Genomic DNA, 16,141 nt, shown 5'->3' on the forward strand with positions numbered 1-16,141 from the left:
TCAGTTGTAATGGACTTTTTGGAATTCCCTCAGTTTTTCATGTTGAATCATTACATCAGAGCTTCCCAGAATGTTCTTTTTCTTTGGACTACCTGGGAAAACCTTCTCTCTGAAACTTTTTCTGACCCTTTTCCTCTCCCCCTGGAAGCATTGAAAATACACCCTTTAAAACATTACTGTATTGTCAACCTTAGCTTTCAGCCCTCCTGTTGAAGCTATTTGTTAACACTCTTGGGTACTCCTTTAGATTATCATCTCCCTGAAATCAAAGATGTTGTCGAGCTTATCTTTGATCTTCAGCATATAGCTTCAAACAGGCACACAACCATGCTTGTTGAATTAACTACGGGGTCATAGTCCTATCAAAAACTGTCCTGGTCAGCCAGCACACAGAGGACTGTGTTTAGCTCAGGATGCCTCTTGAAGAAGGACTTGGAAACCTCATGTATAGACAAGGTGAAGAATTCCAAACAGTGTTATGAGAGCAACTGTAGCCTGGGACCAATGGATAGAACAACAGGGAAGAGGGATTTGAATTTACTATGAGGAAGAATTATCCGACAATTAGAGCTGCTTGAACACAGGATGAATGGCTTTGGGATATGGTGAAGTTTTTTTTTTTTTTTTTTTTTGTTTTTGTTTTGTTTTGTTTTTTAGCCAGTGGAGATGTTGAAATAAAGCCTGAATGGATAACCTTCTTGAGCAGAGCCAACAAGTGCTTAAAGCATCTGGAATGAATATGGTGAGCGGAGGAGGATTTAGCTAATCTTTGAAATATTCGATATGTCGTGATAGGTCTAAACTTTAAAAGGTATTGTTTCCAAAAAAAAGAAGAAAAAAAGCAATGATGCCATTTTAAGTAAATAATTCCTATGTGATTCAGAGTGTATGGATCTGGGTAAGACACCACTGTAATGCTGCTTTGCCTTCTTGTGAGCCAGGCTATGCAAATCTTTGAGCTTATATTGATGCTGTTATTTTTCTTTGTGAAAACACTCACAGACATTTAAGTTGCTCCCTCTTTTCATCTGAGAAGTAGAATACCTTCTCTCCGCCTAACCATGGAATTAAAATTTATAGTCTGAGAGTCTGTAAAAAAATAATAGTGTCTCTTGAGTATTAGAGAAGCAAAAGGTACCTTAATCTTCTAGACATTCAAGGCTGCCTGAGGCAGAATTATAGAACAAGATATTGAATCAATTAAACTTAATTCAGGATATATATAATAAGCACATGTCACAGGTTTAAATAACACTCTCGATAATATACATAATCTAATTTTTATAACACTTTAAAAAGGCATGAGTCTTATAATATGGAAACAGTCTCAGTGAAGCGGAAGGCATTTGGCTCAGTGTTGTCTAACTGGTTTCGGAGCCTGGGCCGCAATCCATCACATCTGATTCCCCTTCCATGGGTTTCTCGCTTTCATCACACTGCCTCAAAAGTATAGCATGTGGTCCTGACCCAGAAGAATTTGAAGGGATAAGATATATCCATCAAACAATTAGAGAACAACAAAAGTGTAGTAAGTGCGTTACAGCTGTTGGAAGGTCAACAAGGTGAGAAATCAGGGGCTAACGGATATGGAAACTTTTATTAAGAGCAACTTTGAAAATAGCTCTGAAGGATAATTAGGCTTACAAAATTTTTTTTTTTTTTGGTTCCCAAAGTGCATGTTGGCTTTGTCCACATTCACCCGTGCCTTTCCTTCTCTTTTATTTCTTTTTAGTTTTACTACTCTCTATCATACTGGCCAATGGGACACAAGCATCTAATTGCAGCAAATTCTTATACATTCCAAGTGACCCCCACAAAAACAGGTTGCCATGGTAACCAAACAAAAAGGGACTAGAAAACAGAAGCAAAGTATTTACTTAATGTCTGATGGGCTCTCTGCACGATTTTCATTAGACCTGTTGCTGGCTTTCTTTTAGGTTTGGGTGCCAGTCACTGCTAATTTTTTTAAGTTGTTAAAAGATTGAAAACTTTACCAAGCCCTTTAGTATAGAAAACTGTACCAAGCAGTGAAGTCACAGCAATTGATTTTTTTAAATACACCAATCTTATTTAGAAATGTTGATTTATTACATAGAATTAACCCAGAAGCTTGCACCTCTTGCTAGTGGAATTGAGAGAACAGCAGGGGCATTTGGTGATGGTAAAGAGTTGTTTGAGAATGCTACAAAAAGGGGAGGTAATAGTAGATCTGAAATAATTTTGTTAAAGATCCTGCTATCTCTTTTTGCCACGTCAATAATAAAAGTCTAATCAGCTGGCATAGATACTTCGTGGTTAATTGTTTTATGTACAAAGTCTTTAATTAATAGACTATGTAATTAATACAGTCTACTGTGTTCCAGCTAGTTTTAATCTCTTGGTGAAGAAAGATTTTGACAATGAGACACAAAGTCATTTAGACTCATAAAATATGTCTGACATTTTTTGAATTGGGGAATGGGACCCATTCCCTGCATCCCTACTATTGTCTTGGTACCTCTTTGAAGTGCAAAAACAGGAGAACTTCAAAGGCAGTTCAGAAAGATGGCATCTGTAGCTCTGGCAAGCTCTGAAGGTGTAGACAAGTGCCCTGCATGTCACTAGGTGGTGGGTTTGCTTGGGATCTTGGCACAATGGGCTATTCCTTTAAGAAAAAATAATTATAATCTGCATTCAATAAATAGCTTCAGCTGACACTTGCTTTTAAGAATCACACTCAACAAGGGGCACCTGGGTGGCTCAGTGGGTTAAGAATCACACTCAACATACACCTTGAAAAAAAGTGATTCTACGATGTAAATAACATTTGTAGGAGTAGAAAACAAAGCTGGAGGCTTGTTTGGAAGTTTAGTTAGGCAGAAGGGACAAAGTTATCCCGTAAAGGCATGGGTCTTCTCTGCAGTGTTGCTGCTCTGTGATACAGGTCCACCCACTTGCATATACAGAATTAGCTGTATTGTACTAAAATGCCTTTTTTTTTTTTTTGCATTTTTCTATGTTAATTCTCTTAATCTAGCAGCTGAGCATGGGATTCTTGGAGCAAGATTCTCCTTCAATGAAGGGATTTGTCCCTTAGGAATAGAGTCAATTCAGTGCCAAGTTGATTCTACTCTAGGGTCACAAGGAAAAAGATAAGAAAATATAATGTAATTATACAACAAACACTTGTTTGTAACAACAGTGACAAAATACATAGGGGAATGCTCATCATGTATGTTTCTATTAATGCCTCACATGTGATCTATACTATTTTTGTTCTTTGGGATGTCTATATAATCATTCTTCTTTCTGAATTGTGCTGTTTCTGTGGAATATGTTAATGTGGGCTTCACCAGTATCATTGCTACCATTGTAGCCATACAGGAAGAGTAGAGCCAATGTGATGGCTAATTCCTATTTAAGTATTCTGTGCTGCAACCTCTAATTCAGTCATTCTTTGGAAAGGAGGTGGTAGGTTTGAGTGAATTTTTGGAGTTAGGACCTAATAAGAACACACATCATTGAGTTCCCGCCCAAAGGTTAGTCAAGGCAGATATTTTGCTCTGAGGGCAGGGTTAGTAGATACAGTCCCATCCTAAAGTTCCTGCACATGATGCCCAGTACATGAGGCCAGGCTTTAAGGGCCAATATCAATCAATATCAAAAGAATCCTCTGAAGAGTTCTTTACTGAAGTTAGGGAGATTAGGAGTGTAACTTTGTCCTTTGTATATCTCCAGTGGAGAATTTAGGCTGGAGAAAAGAAAGGATTTCTTCTAAATTCTTTTTGACTTTTCCCACAGCAGTATTTAAATACTTGGTTTTCTGGGGCGCCTGGGTGGCTCAGTGGGTTAAGCCGCTGCCTTTGGCTCAGGTCATGATCTCAGGGTCCTGGGATCGAGTCCCGCATCGGGCTCTCTGCTCAGCAGGGAGCCTGCTTCCTCCCCTCTCTCTCTCTGCCTGCCTCTCTGCCTACTTGTGATCTCTCTCTGTCAAATAAATAAATAAAATCTTTAAAAAAAATACTTGGTTTTCTAACTTATGAAATGATTGGTATTGACTTTTCCTTGTTTAACTAGAATTTATTCACTGTTCCATTTTTGTCTAGTGAGCCAAATGCTAATGAGTTTTCCTGGGTATAGTCTTAATTAATATAGTCTCAATTATCTGAAACATTTATTTGGAGTCTTCAGTAAGTGGCCTAAGGATAATTAAAAAAATTACTCCCCTCCTCTGAACAACAAACCACCCCCATCTCCACTTCCATAGTAGCCTTTCCTTGAGTGCATAAAGGATCTAGTAAAACAACATCAGCTGCTTTCCATTTCTTTTTATTTGTTAGCCAGAGTCTGGTGAGGCTCCTCAGTAATTCCCTTAAGTATCCAAAGGAATCCCTCTCTTTCTTTGGCTTCCTCTCTCCCACAGGGCCCATTATCTCTATTAGCCTGCTTTAGAGAAAGAAGGGACATCCGCAACATGGTCTAACTTCTCTGCAGTCAAGGATGCCTTCAAAAGCAAAGTTTGGGTGACTGGGGGAGGGGAGGGGAATGGGGTAGGGCACATTGCAGGGGAGGGAAGGAATTATAAGCAAAGGGACAGCTGGGGATCGGCCCATTGTTTCTGGGCATTTTTGTAGAGCCTCTTTAGAGGCAGTAAAGAAAGTAAAATCTAGATACATCTTTTAAAACCTGCTCTTGACGTGTCTGACTTTTTTTTTTTTTTTTTTTTAAAGATTTACTTATTTATTTGGGAGAGTAGAGGGTGGGGAGAGAGAGAATCCCAAGCAGATTCCCCGCTGAGAGCAGAGCCCTGACTTGGGGCTTGGGCTCACGATCCTGAGATCATGACTGAGCCACCCCTAAGTTTCTGACTTCTTAAGCTGATCTCCACAAGGAATAAAGATGAGAGAAATAATGCAAGCCAGGGGGCCAGGTATGAACATAATCCAATTTTCATTTAAGTTTATAATAGTTTTGAAGTGACCATCATATTCTCTGTTTGGAAATAAAAGAGAGGAACCAAAATGGGTAAGCTCTGACATCTCATGGTTGGAGTTCCCTGGAGCAAGATCGAAGTACCGGCGAATGCTACCCCAGTTAGTGGAGTGTGAGCTTTAGAGATAACTCGTCCCAATAAGAAGCCATAGGTTTATTTTTTGTTTGTTTTTTTTTTTAGTTTAAGTTTACACCTTAAATAGCGTTAGGTAAAGTATGATTAAGAAGGAGGGAAATTATGGAGAGAGAAGACAGCAAATTTTTTTCTTGATTGAGTAACTTGAATTTCATTTTTCAAAAATCAGCCAGTAGTTTCTCTTACTAGGATGTCATGCAAATATTTAGTTTATCTTAGGGATTTGAGGGCAAAATTCTACTTCCAAGGAATAAAAGATTAAGGCTCAATTAACTTTACTATTTAAAAAATAACTCCTTTTCTGAGTATGAAAACAATCCACATCCATTATAAAAAATTAGGGAAATAAATGAATTACCTATTACATAAAAATTATAATGATTTGCAAAATCTTCTTTAGTTGCTTCTTTAGTATTAGAAGACGAGGGACAGTGAGGGAGAAACCTTTTATGTGGCTGCAAAGGAAAAAGAAAAAAAGATTTTTAGGCTAAAGGCTTTTAGGCTAGAGGACCCATCATCTTCTCTCTAGTGCCCAGGAACCACTGTCCTTGAATCTCTTAATATATGTGAGCAACAGGACTGTGTAGGAATCAACTTAGGGCTGTAGTTTTAAAAGAAGTCTCCTCTAAGGACAGTTGTCCAGCACCAGCTGCTGGCTTGGCCGTCAAATACAAAGCCCAACGAAGACCTCTTTGCAGGGACCGAATAGATAATGTGGGCCCCAGAGAGTGCCCTCCACAAAACCAATCCCTCTTTAACCTGGATCAAAATGAGTTCTCAGTGCCTACTCTGTAGTTGGGAGAGCCCCAAGGTGAGCACTCTGGACTATTTAAGAATTACTTCCACGTGGGTTGAATTCCATTTTTGGTATGTGTGTGTACTGTGTGCTTTATCCCCCAAGAAAATGACAGTGTTCCAAAATTAGCTGAGATGTTGAGATATCCTATACTCTTTGGTGTGCTGGTATTTTTTTTTTTTTTAAGATTTTATTTATTTATTTGACAGAGATCACAAGAAGATGGAGAGGCAGGCAGAGAGAGAGAGAGAAAAGCAGGCTCCCCACTGAGCAGAGAGTCGGATGCGGGACTCCATCCCAGGACCCTGAGATCATGACCACAGCCGAAGGCAGAGGCTTTAACCCACTGAGCCACCCAGGTGTGTTGGTATTTTTGATTTAGGAGTGGAGAAACAGTTTTGAAGGAGCTGAAGAAATGAAATTGTTTTTGTATATGTTGACTTGTAGTGAGTGGCCCAGCAAAATGTTGGGGGTTCCTGAAAGGCTGAGGTTCTCATGACCATGGCCGGCTCTGCAGACTGTCACCAGGATTTAAGGATTAGGAATCGGGGAGACAGTGGTACGGGTTCATGTTGGTGGCAAGTTTGGGCGAGAGTGGGACTATGATTTTGTGTTATTCTTCCAGGCTGATGTGTGGGAATGCTGTGTGTCTGTGAATAACTCAGAAACCAGGGGTCTTCGGTGAGTTGAAAAAGAATTTTAAAAATCCTGACTTGCTGGTTGCTTTTATGTTTCTTCTCGGACACATTTAGAAGGAAAAATGGGAGTTGTGTCTTCCTTTCTTTTCCCTTTCCTTTGCCCTGATTATAGGAGGAGGGACCGCAGGACTGGTTTAGTCATCATACCTTCATAATTTCGTTGCAGTTCAAGATGTTCTCTTGTGAGACTTAGCAACACGGGGCTGGGATGTGACATCTGTTTTGCATAATCAAAATATTCTTTTGCTGAGTGAAATGCCTTTTTAATGCTTTGGGGGTGAGCCTTGAGACAATGCTTTTTCTGCTTCTGTACGGTCTATGAGAAAATAAAGGGGCTTTAAGAAAGCTTTTCAACAGGAGAAGTAAACCTCAGAACAATGGGGAACAAACAATGCCCGTAGCCTTTCCCACCCAAAATGTCTTCTTCAAGCCTGCCCCAGAGCCAGTGGGAGAAGGAGGTGTCTCTGTACATTTATCTGCAGGTTGGAAGCTGGAGAGAGGATTGCCTTGTAGGTGAACTCTGCACTGTGATTTCATGCTGAAGTGGCTGCATCTGTGCCCCCTGTTGCTGGCATGATTGGAGCATTAGCCCCGGCTCAGCCTTTGCGCCATTGATAACTCTGCTTAACGTCACCCCAGGGGAGGCTTTATTGGAAGCCCAGTCACTTTGCCTCGGCAATGGTGTACATTGGCGCCCCATTCAACCCTTTTTTCTGACATTAGCACATTTGAATGGGCCACCAGTGAAGCCATTCAGCGAGAACATGCAACCGGGGTTTCTGGGTGGCCTAGGGCTGAGCTGAGAATTCTCGTTAATGGACTGCCAGACTTAGCCTATTGAGGTGCATGAACTCAGTGACCAAAGAAAAGTGAGACAAAGATGTCCCTCACGGGAACATGTAGGTCAGAAGTGGACAAAAGCAGACATGGACCAGTCAGAGCTATTTGATTACTGAACTGAAAAGGGAACACGGATCCCCATGGGGGGGCAGTGCGACTGATTGGACCGAAATCTCAAAAATGCCCGCACACTCTGAGAGCAAGGAATTTACCAGAATTGCAGGTGGTGTGTGAAGTTATTTTAAAAATGTTTTTTCCTTCCACTTGTCTTTGTGGTAATTTCCTATTTGGTAGTACTTGGAAAAGGCCCCCAATAACTAGAAAGAAAAGAAAGGGTCACCCAATTGAACTGGAAAAAGCCTTCTTAAAAGGGAAAGGTGATCACGGGAAACCTTCCCCATAGTACTGTGCTCAGTTAGTTTCAAGCTCTTAAGGGACCAGAAAATATGCTTTGGGAACCAGAACTTTTACATTATACATTACATTATACCTTTAAAACATGAGCATAATTTTGAAAGCTTTTACTCCAAGATACAGGATAAAAATAAGAGTTTTTGAAGTTTTGCAAAAAGATAAAGGAAAAGAACAACTGGAAAAAGTTCATGGATCATTTTGGGTCAACATGATCAATAACAGCATGCTTAATTATGATTGACCCCACACTGTTGCTTCTTGCTGTATAAGTGTCTGAGGGAGAGGCGTTGGTCCCTCAAACTTAAATATGTGATCTATGCAAGTATCTAGAGATCTGATATTCAGATGCTCATGAAATTTGAAAAGTGTTCTGTAATTTTTCCAAGTGTCATTTTAATAACAGTATGAACAATTCATGGCAAGCCAACCTTACTTATTAGAACTCGATTAAAAATTTTATAGCTTCTTGCAAGGGGGCTGGCAGGAGAGGGTAATTGGGTGATGGACATTGGGGAGGGCGTGTGATGTAATGAGCACTGGGTATTATATAAGACTGATGAATCACTGACCTGTACCCCTGCAACAAATAATGTATTCCATGTTAATTCATTGAATTTAAATAAAATTAAAAAATAAAATTAAAAAAATTTTTACAACTTCTCGAGATAGCAGTATATTTTAAAATGTTCCACATTTTGGTTTTATAAGATTTTGGGAGCCTAAAGATACCCGTAATCCTGTTCTATAAAAGGAGCTCAGGAGAAAGCATGTTTTTTATTGTGTCATATATAACACAACTATTTTTATGAGGAATGTATTCAATTTTAAAAGTGTGACTGAAGGTAAAGGAAGAGTCACATCTTAACAAGAGAGTCCTATGCATTTATACTGAAACACAATTTTATAAGGGAGGCCACTTCAGGGTCCATTTTAGTCTTTTGTATACTTAGTGGGATTGAGATCCACAAAGGTTCAGTGGATTGCCAAAGGCCTACCTAGTACCTGGACTTAAAAGAAACACTTTCTTTCGTTACATTTTATCTAGAATTGTTTCTTTAGAGTAGGAATCCGTTTTTCTTTGTTAAGGGCTAGAATCTTTAAATTTAGATGGCCTACCTCATGTTGAGTTTACTAAAGGTAAAATTGATTTACATTCTTTCTCTCTCTCTCTCTCTCTATCTGTCTGGTTATCTTTATTTGTTGTGATACTTTCACTAAATTTTTTTTCAACATTTTAAGCTCTAGTAAAAGTTAACAAGAATAATGTCAAAATTTCCCTGGGGGGGGGGCGTTTGATACCATTCAGCTTTTCTTGTTTTAGCATTTTAAAAACCAATTCATGGGGTGCCTGGGTGGCTCAGTAAGTTGAGTGTCAGACTCTTGGTTTCAGCTCAGGTCGTGATCTCCTGGGTTGTGCGATCGAGTCCCACACAGGCTGTCTGCTTGAAGATTCTCTCCCTCTGCCTTTCCCCTCACTCGTGTGTGCATGGTCTCTCTCTCTCTCTCTCTGTCTCTCTAAAATAAATAAATCTTTTAAAAAATCAATTCCCTTTCTTTCAACCTTCATGATAAGAAATCTTTAGCTTTCTTTTGTTATATGCTGTCTAATCCACTTCGAATATTTCTCCTTGAGGGTACTTCAGCTACATGGTAGAACAATTTTATGTTTTATTCAGAGCAGCTTGCCTTAGGAAACTTCAGCGTGAGTCCTCAGCTGCTTTCCAGTGAAGGGGTCCAGAATGTGCCAGCCCCAGATATGTCCCATTGGCGTAAGGATTACCTTGAGCTGATATTTGAGAGGCAATTGAGAAAGACAGAGAAAGAGTTCTCTGTCCTCTCCATTATCTGCCCTAAAAGCAGGGCAGAAACTTCCATTTGTAAAGGTGTTCCCACGTCCTGTACCAGGAAGACCAAGATAGCACAAAGATGAGTGCCTAACAAACCTCACTGAACAGCCACCTTCCCACAATTTAGTGCTCTTAGGTGCCCTGCTCTCCCACCTCCTGTGTCTAACCATTTCTCCACAGCTCATGACAGTCTAACCACTTCTTTCAGTTTTCACTTCTTTTCTGTGATGCCCCTGTGCATGGTGTTAATATTAAGATCAGTGCACTTTGTGTACCTTTTTCCTGTTAATCTGCCTTTTATCTGTTTAATTTGAAGGACTCCATGTTCTGTACCTGAGAAAGTAGAAGAAAAGTTTTTTCTTCCTTTCGTGAAGTAATCATTAAATCCTTCCTTCCTTTGTTCCACTAAGGCTTATCATATCTCTTTTGCTCCTTTGGTTTCCAACTTTTAATAGATTGCTTTTCTTCGATGTCTTCTTACCCAACATGGTTTTTAAATTTCATTTGCTTTATTCTTTTCAGTTAAAAATTTAAAGTTTCAAATGCCTCATTGTTAGTTAACTGAATGTCTTGGATTACAGTGGGAACAGTCCCACTGCATTACACTGTATTACACTGTGTTACAGTGGGATTGTTCCCACTGTAATATGAGCTTTGTTATTAATTTGGAGGGCGTGTCTTAGGTTTAGTTAGGAGAAATGGCAACTTATAAAATTTGAAGCCATCTTTTCTAGAAGTGGTTTATCTTTGGGTTTTTTTTTTTTTTTTAAAGGACAGTGGGTTTAAATACCTAAATTTTGTTTGAAGATACTGTCAAAAACAAAGTTGGCATACATCAGTCCATTACCACCTGCTGAAATTTCAAAGCTTTCTCATATACAAATTAACAGAAATAGGGGTTAATTTGGATTTCCATTCATTTGTTTTTGCATGCACAAAACTGCTGGGTTTGGATTTACTACTATATTAATAATATAGTAATAGTTTCCATTTAGCCAATGATGCTACGTATGAAGGAACTGTATTAAACATTTGACATGCCTTCTCTTACTGAATCCTCATAACCATCCTATGAATTAAGCCCTTTATTATCTCTGACAGACAGGAAAACTTGAACATTGAGAGGTTAAGTAACTTATCCATGATTATGTGGCCGTTAGTGAGGAATTGGTTAGTTTTGGGTAGTAGTCTAGTCCTGGTTCCTTTGAAGAAGCAGGAGCCTTATTAGTAATTATATCTTATTGTGCACCGTGAGTGCCTTTTCTTTTTATATTTACTGATGGCACATGGTGCCTTCTCAGCATTCAAGGTCTCTAAGGGCACAACCAAGGGCAGGGAAATGAAACCTAGATATGTCAGATCACCAGGGTTGTAGCCAAGATAGAGGGGCTGTCGTGGTTGAAGGATTATGGGACATGCTCAGCATTCCAACCAGCACCTAGGTGTGTGTGTGTGTGTGTGTGTGTGTATATATATATACATATTTTTTTTTCTTTTCAGTGTAACAGTAACCTAGGTATATTTTTTCTTTTTTTTTGTTCTTTTATTTATTTTCAGCATAACAGTATTCATTATTTTTGCACCAAACCCAGTGCTCCAGGCAATCCGTGCCCTCTCTAATACCCACCATCTAGTTCCCCCAACCTAGGTATATTTTTATCAGGAACTTGTTTTTCAACATTGGCAGCTGGCTAGATAGATGTGCTAAAATGTTCATATTCTCATATTCTTATTGTGCTTACTGATTCTGATTTCCCCTCCTACATGTCTCCATTTCTTCTCTCATTCAAATGGTCTACCTTTTGATTTGGTTTCTCTAGGGCACGAATGAAAATATTTTCTGAATTGCGAAAGTCCGAATGATCAAATAATATAGTAAAACCGTGAACATCTGTATTGTTCAGGCAATGATTGTGCTGTGAAACCTCACCCAGACTTCTGGTTTACTTGCCTTTACGGTTTTCACCAACCGAAGAAAGAGCATTAGGTATAACTATCTATTTTGATAAATTGAAGCCCAGATAGATCCATTTTATATTAACAACACATGAGGTTCCGGAATCCCTATCCCCAAACACTGGACTTTGGCATATTGACTGTTTTAAGCTGAAGGAGTCTGAGAAACAGCAGGTGCAGGAAGGACTTTCTGACCTTCCCCTGAAGAAGGTCATGAAACCTCAGGTGAGAGGTGACTTCCCTATACCCAGAGGAAAGGAGCATCCTTCTCTCTGAAGATGAGGGGACACAGAAGAGGAGATTGGCTAAGTTTCCCCCAGGTCACTATGCTTACCCCATGCCCTCTGGCTCATCATATTTTCCCACAATTTTCCACTCTTCATCAAACCTAATATAAAAAGTCTCAGGTTTAATTATTTCTTTGGGTCTTCACTTCCTTATAAGGCTCCTGTGTCATGTAAAATGTATATTAAATAAATGTGTATATTTTCCTCTTGTTAATCTGTCTCTCATTAGAGTGGTCCCAGAAGGATAGAGGAAAAAGATATTTTCCCTCCTTTATCCAACCTGCATGAAGGTGTTAGAAACCATCTGAGGAAAACAAAAACAAAAACAAAAACAAACCATCTGAGGTTGCTCAAGAAATCGGAGGATGAGCACTGATCCTAGGTGCGACTACATACCTGCCTCCCTCTGGTACTCCAGCTTCCTCCAAAGCGGGTGGAAAGTTGGCAGCAGTAGCGCTAACATTTCACTAAGAAGAAACACAAAACATTAACTTTTTACAAACACCATGGGAATTTTAGAAAATATTGAGGCCTAGGTCCCACCCCAGACCAACGAATTAAAAATATCTGGGGGTGGGGGTCAAAGCATCAGATTTTTTTTTTTTTTTAAAGCTTTTCAGGTGATTCCAATGTGTAGCTAGAGTTGAGAAGCCCTGATCTAGCATAGCAGGCAGAGGAAATACCACCACGAGTAACCAAGTTTAACTAGGTTCTTTAGGAGATGCAGACATTTGGGTTAAGTCCTGATTCCTGCCTTTAAGGACATTTTCATTTGGTTGAAGACACTCTTGCCACAAAAACGGTCACTGATAATATCATGTAGGTTCTCATTGTGAGTGAGTGAGGTCAGAGTTTCAGCAGAGTGTGGAGCAGGTAATGGCAGCGAAATAACCTCGAAGTCCTGTCCTCATTTCACCAGGTAATCCACTAGTGCCTTCTTCTGTGCCGGACATTTTTTATAGACCTCATTAAATCTTCTCCACTGTACACCAGTGAGATATGATTATCATTTCACTGCAGAAAATCTAAAGCTTGGGGCTGTTCCTTGCTTAAGGTATGAAAGGAGCATTGAACATTGGTCTGTTGGGAACCAACATCCATCCCCTGTAACCATTAAATTACACTATTTCGTCTTGTTAGTTGCATGGCCAGTAGTTAAAGGGAGCTGCATGCCATAAAATATCAAACATTTTATTATCTTTGCATTGTTTATTTTTATTAAGCTATATATTTTGAAAAATTCCAAACTATAGTAACGTTGAAAGAATAATACATCAAATACTGAAGATCTTTTATCTACATTAATCAATTATTGATATCTTACTCTGCTTTATTTTGCTCTCTTATTTATTTACAGGCAAAACCTCATTTTTTTTTTTAAAGATTTTATTTATTTATTTGTAAGAGAGAGAGGAGCGAGAGTGAGCATAGGCAGACAGAGTGACAGGCAGAGGCAGAGGGAGAAGCAGGCTCCCTGCCAAGCAAGGAGCCCAATGTGGGACTCGATCCCAGGATGCTGGGATCATGACCTGAGTTGAAGGCAGCTGCTTAACCAACTAAGCCACCCAGGCGTCCCAAAACCTCATTTTATTGTGCTTCACTTTATTGTACTCCTCAGATTCTGGACTTTTTTACAAATTGAAGGTTGAAGGTTGTGGCAAGTCTATTAACACCATCTTCCCAACAGCATTTGCTCACTTTGTGTCTCTGTGTTGCACTTTGGGGACTCTCACCATATTTCAAACTCTTTCATTATTACTATGATTATTACGGTGATCTGTGATTTGTGATTGCACTTGCTGAAAGCTCAGATGATGGTCAGCAGTTTTAGTGATAAAGTATTTTTTGATGAAGATAGGTACTACTTTAGCATAGTGCTATTACACACTTACCAGACTACTTAATATAACTTTTATATGCACTGGGAAGCCAAAGAATTCTTTCAACACATTTTACTGTGATACCTGCTTTATTGCCATGGTCTGGAAGCAGGCTTGCAGTGTGCTTGTACGGCTGTGCCTGTAGGTATGTATAGATGTGTCTTTTGTTCTTGTTGTTGAACCATTTAAAAGGAAGTTGCAGACATTGTGGCAGTTCACCCATGAGCCCTTCAGTGCAAACTGCCTGAGAATATGGACATTCTCCCATATCACCACTGTACTATTCACACCTCAGAAAGTAAACACTAATCAAATTTTGTCATCTAATGTACGCCTTTTATTTATGAGGTGCCTGGGTGGCTCAGTCGGTTGAACATGTAACTCTTGGTCTTTGCTCAGGTCTTGATCTCAGGGTCCTGAGTTCAGGCCCCACGTTGGAGCCTACTTAAAAAAACTTTCCTCATTTATACCCAATATGTCTGTTCATTTACTTTTGTTGACCTAAGATTCAAGCAAGGTTTATTAGTTTCATTTGGTTGTGATGTTTAGAGACTTTGAGACTTTAAGTAGTCTCTTCTGTTTCTGATACTGACTCTGTTTTGAAGAGCTAGGTCAGTTGCTTTGCAAATATTTCCCTTTCTTGGATTCATCTCATTGTTTTCTCATGACTGGATTCAGGTTAAACATTCTTGGCAAGAATACTGGGTAGGTGACGGACATTTCCATCAAGAGCCCCCTATGCAGTTTTTCCCATTATTCTTGATGCTAAGTTTGATCATTTTGTTACAATGGTGATAGCATACCCAATTTCCCCATTGTAAAGTTAACCTCTGTGGACATATTTTTAAACCAGTAAACCCAGTGATTATAGCATCCGTTAGTGATTCTTACATAGTGGGTTAAGAAATGGTGACTTTTTTTTCAGTTCTGTCATTTTCTTTCTTTTTAAAAAAAAATATTTTATTTATTTATTTGACAGAGATCACATGTAGGCAGAGAGGCAGGCAGAGAGAGAGAGGAGGAAGCAGGTTCCCCACGGAGCAGAGAGCCTGATGTGGGGCTCGATCCCAGGACTGTGGGATCATGACCTGAGCTGAAGGCAGAGGCTTTAACGCACTGAGCCACCCAGGTGCCCCAGTTTTGTCATTTTCTTAATATTTATTAGCTGTTGTATTAGCTGTGTGGCTCAGGCTGTCAAAACAAAATACCTCAGACTGAGTGGCTTAAACAGTAGAAAGTATGTATTTTTCTCACAGTTCCAGGGGCAGAAGTCCAAGATCAAATTGTCATCAGGGTTGGATTTTGGCAAGGCCTCTCTTCCTGGCTTGTAGACACCTGTCTTCCAATATCTTCACAGGGCCTCTTCTGTTTGCTGTGTGGAAAGAGAGAACCCCTTTGTGTTTCTTGCTTTTCAGATGAGGACACAGGTTCTGTAGAATTACCGTCCTATCTTTGTGACCTCATTTAACTTTAATTTAACCTCCCCAAAGGCCTTACCTCCAAAAACAGTCACACTGAGAGTTAGGGCTTCAGCAAATGAATTTTGGGTGGGACACAATTTCATCCGTAACAGTTGGTATTCTCCTGTAAAGTAGAACTTTGCTCTTTTGTTTTTCCCCTTTCTGTACTCTTTACTCTCCCCTCGCCCCACTTTCTTATTCTCTTGACTTTCACTATGGACTCATGCATTTGTTTTTCATTTAGGATATTATTTCTGTCATTAATTTTGATGCTCAAGGTGGGATGTGGCTGCAAACCAGCACCACTATTCTTTTGACATGAGTCTATTGGTGTTGAAGCATTTCCTGGCTTCCTTGAACAACAAGATGCTCACGGCTGTGAGCCAGTCATTTCTCCAAGGAAACTTGGTTTCTCTCAGTGGTAGATGCCACTGTTTGTATGGCTGTTATTACTAGCTATGATTACCTTGTAACTCTGTTATTTTTAATACAGTTCTCTGTACTATAGCTATAGAAACTGTATCAGTAGAGACTTTATTAGGGACTAAGTCTTCAAGAGTACAATCAGGTATGTAGTAAGCATTTGAAAAGCTTTCAAGTGGCTTGGAACATAACATATACCTAGTAAATAATGATGAATGAATGAATGAATGAATGACCTTGAATTACGGGGTTTCCTTGGTCTGTTGGGAGGGCCTTCTAACCCAAGTGAATTTGCACAGGCTGTAGTGAGTGGAGGAGACTGGGATTCATTCTTGTATTTTACCTACATTTTCAGCCTGTAGCTTCCTCTCTTTTTATTGAGCAAAATCCAGATTCCCACGTCCTGATCCTCTCTAGACTCTTACGGTTGTTT

The 16,141-nt window shown here is 39.5% G+C and overlaps 1 long non-coding RNA gene across 1 annotated transcript; it reads right to left on the reverse strand.

The window, feature by feature from the left end:
* Positions 1–5,179: 5,179 nt before the first annotated feature.
* LOC131835343 (uncharacterized) lies at positions 5,180–15,192 on the reverse strand. Its single transcript, XR_009355140.1, has 4 exons — positions 15,080–15,192; positions 12,342–12,412; positions 6,749–6,917; positions 5,180–5,562 (listed from the first exon to the last, which is right to left on the reverse strand). It is a non-coding gene; the product is annotated as an uncharacterized LOC131835343 (long non-coding RNA).
* Between the last annotated feature and the right edge of the window lie 949 nt (positions 15,193–16,141).

This window comes from Mustela lutreola, chromosome 7 (genome assembly GCF_030435805.1).
Source record: "Mustela lutreola isolate mMusLut2 chromosome 7, mMusLut2.pri, whole genome shotgun sequence".
Taxonomy (NCBI): Eukaryota; Metazoa; Chordata; class Mammalia; order Carnivora; family Mustelidae; genus Mustela; species Mustela lutreola.